Here is a 3,040-nt window from a genome sequence, read left to right as displayed (position 1 = left end):
TAGTAAGAAAAATTGGGTATGGAAAATATAAAAAAAAAACGTCAAAACCTTAGGGTTGCATATTTTTGGCGCTGATTGTATGTATAAAATCATATCAAATAAATGAAAAAGAAAACTTTGAGGAAAATATGAGTGCCTAACCCTTCTTGTTTAATTTTTGGACTATTTAGTTGTTTTCTAAAAACCATATTTTTAAGGTGAAAAACTGCTCGACTACATAGTCGACTAACCGAATAGCCGGATAGTTGACTTTTAACAAGAGCTCTACTTGTAAGGTATTGATCTCCCTTTAGTTGAAATAACGGCTTTATTTTCGTCAGGGCATGACGAAATAGGACATTGTAAGTTTTCTCTATTTCGTTCCCCGTCATCTTTTTCAGAAAGTTTTTCTTCCATTTTACTCTTGGGTTAATGTTGAGCAGGTTTTCGTTTAATTTCGTTTCAAAAGTGTTCAGTGGGACTTTTACCTGCAGTGGAATTCTGACATTCGGTACGCTAAACTTTTGTCGCAAAAATTCTCCAAATGAGAATTGATTCAATGTGTAATCAGCCAAATGTCGCGGCATGGCGGCATGTAACTAGATGGAATTCCGCAGGCAATTCATTCGTTTGGTTGAATTGTCAATGATTTTTTCGCATAGTTCGGGCTGTATATCATTCACTATGCGTATGATTTCGTTCTTCAGGTCTGGAACCGTAGACCATACTCGTGACTCGTTGTAGGTGCATAGTTTTTTTTCTTGAATGACATGTGGATTTTCAGTGCCTCAAATGCGACATTTTGGTTGTTAGCGTATCCGTTTAGGTGAAAATGTGCTTCATCACTCTTTATGTAATGCACTTCTTGCAGAACGTACATTTTCAATAAAACGTTTGGATTAGAGCTGTCAAACTATCGACGATACTATCGATAGTATCGATAGTCTGGTCACTTGAAATAACTATCGATAGTTTTAGTACTATCGCCACTATCGTTTCATTGATAGCGTATTCTCTTTGCTGGTTCAAAGAGAACAAAAATTGACAGCATTATTTCATGAACGAACGACGGGACGGTGTGCGAGAAAAAAGTATTTTTTTTTGCAGTGACGTCATTTTTTCGCTGCCATGTGAATGAAACAGAATGAAACCATGTGTGTGAATGAATCAACCGATTAAAAAATGACGTTGTCAACTATTTTTTTTTTTCTCAAATGCAATTACAAATACGCGGTTGCCGTACTGGGTGATCTGTTTAGTTGGTTCATGGCATTATTTCTAAAAGCGCCATTTTTTATTTTAAGCGTGGAAATAGCAGAGGTTACATTGCCGTCTTAAGAGCGTGTCAGACCGGGCAATGCAGTATATTTCAAAAGACTGTCAAATTGAGAAATTGCAGAATGCATTTGCATGTGCAGCCGCACCTTGCATGTAAAGTGTCATTCGAAAGAATTTTTTTTCCGAAAGGCGGGAAAATTCTGAAATCGCTTTTTGGCTGTTTACACGGCGAATGAATTTCTAGCAATATTTCTCGATACTAAAATGCAACCGTGAGCCGCTAGAATAAACAAATTTATAAAAGCAAGAAAACGAAAAATAAATGGATTTAGAAAAACATTTCAAATGGGCCGATACTATCGATAGTATCGATAGGCAACCTTAAGACTATCGTAAAACATCGATGGACTTGACTATCGATAGTTTGACAGCTCTAGTTTGGATCACTTTTACGGGTTGTTCAACTGAGTATCGCTTCATGATTAAGTTTGTCAAAGCTCACCACCAACTGTCTGAAAACGCAGCATTAACGTTTCACAATTTGTTTATGCAATAATTTATAAAATTTTGTTTAAATAAAAAATTCCGGTAACAAAATCTGTACATATGTATGTTTGTATTACTAATAGGGCAGATCGCTTCACCCAAACTCTACGACTCGAAAAGTAGTGAGCGCATGAGTTCGAAGGGACGACCTGTGCCCATTCAAAAATTGGCGCTTCATAGAGCCAAAACACTGCAAAAGAGCAATGCCCCAACTCTACTGCCTAGAAGCACATCAACCAAGCAGTTAGCAAGGTTGGACGGTTTTCCTTACTGTTAGTTTTAGGCACGAAGCACTAACAGCAATGACTGAGCTACTTAACGGCATTTTTTATAAACAAGTTGAGAATCAGAGGGTTGCTGTTAGTCGCGTGCAAATATAAGTGAAAGAATGTGAAAAAGAGTGAATAAATACCCAGCAGCAAATCAAACTGGTTAATAATTATATAGGAAGCCAGGCGAAAAAAGGTCGGTACTGATCCTGAATCAATGTTTCTCTGCAAATATTGGGAACAGGGACAGTTTATTTTATAAAAAAAAAACTGTAAACTAAAACGGTTTTCTGGATTCTTCGTACGTTCGGAACTTTTCGGATTTTTTCGAGGCTTTTCCGAAGCTTACGTTTTTTTCGGTACTCTTAGGAAAGGTTTTGGGGCCTTTAAGCTCCAAAAGTACATATGTAAGTATCTTATCTTGCTTTTTATAAATCTTAGAGTAATTGGTGCTCAAAAAATTAAAATTTATTGGCAAAACTAATCGGTATTTCATACTCTGTACAATCTGTAGGGAAATCACAACACCAGGTGGTCTCATCTTATCAGCATTCGCATTCTCAATATGAGAATCTTAAACTACACCTCAACTAGTAAAACGCACGTTTCAACTGTCTCGCTCTGCATCCATTTTAAAGTGGTTCAGATGCAGTTCGGAAATTGTTTTGTGAAACGAATGCTTTTGGTAGACCATCTCCAAATTTTGCTACTGGGTATGCATGGGCTTGCGAGAGCTTTGCAAAAGGAGGTTGTATACAGCAAAAGCTTTTCGCTGTAGACGATAATATTCACGTGCGTGTGCGTGTGTTTTATAAGTTTAATGCTGGGTTGAGGATACCACATACATACATATGTATGTATGTATGTAGAAATGTGTAAAATGTAGGAAAGTGTATGCATTGCCGCTTTTTTACAGCATATTTGTTGTACATATATATTTGTGCGTGTGTTTGTATGTACATTTGTGT

The 3,040-nt window shown here is 36.9% G+C and overlaps 1 non-coding gene across 1 annotated transcript; it reads right to left on the bottom strand.

Annotated features, from left to right (window-relative positions):
* Window positions 1-1,884: 1,884 nt before the first annotated feature.
* Window positions 1,885-2,090, bottom strand: LOC118747374. The gene has a single exon (XR_004993950.1). It is a non-coding gene; the product is annotated as a U12 minor spliceosomal RNA (small nuclear RNA).
* Window positions 2,091-3,040: the final 950 nt, after the last annotated feature.

This window comes from Rhagoletis pomonella, unplaced genomic scaffold, assembly GCF_013731165.1.
Source record: "Rhagoletis pomonella isolate Grant_MI unplaced genomic scaffold, Rhpom_1.0 Rhpom_scaffold_00011, whole genome shotgun sequence".
In the NCBI taxonomy this organism is placed as follows: domain Eukaryota; kingdom Metazoa; phylum Arthropoda; class Insecta; order Diptera; family Tephritidae; genus Rhagoletis; species Rhagoletis pomonella.
Note: the sequence above shows the minus strand (reverse complement) of the source record. Positions and strands in the feature narration are given on the sequence as shown.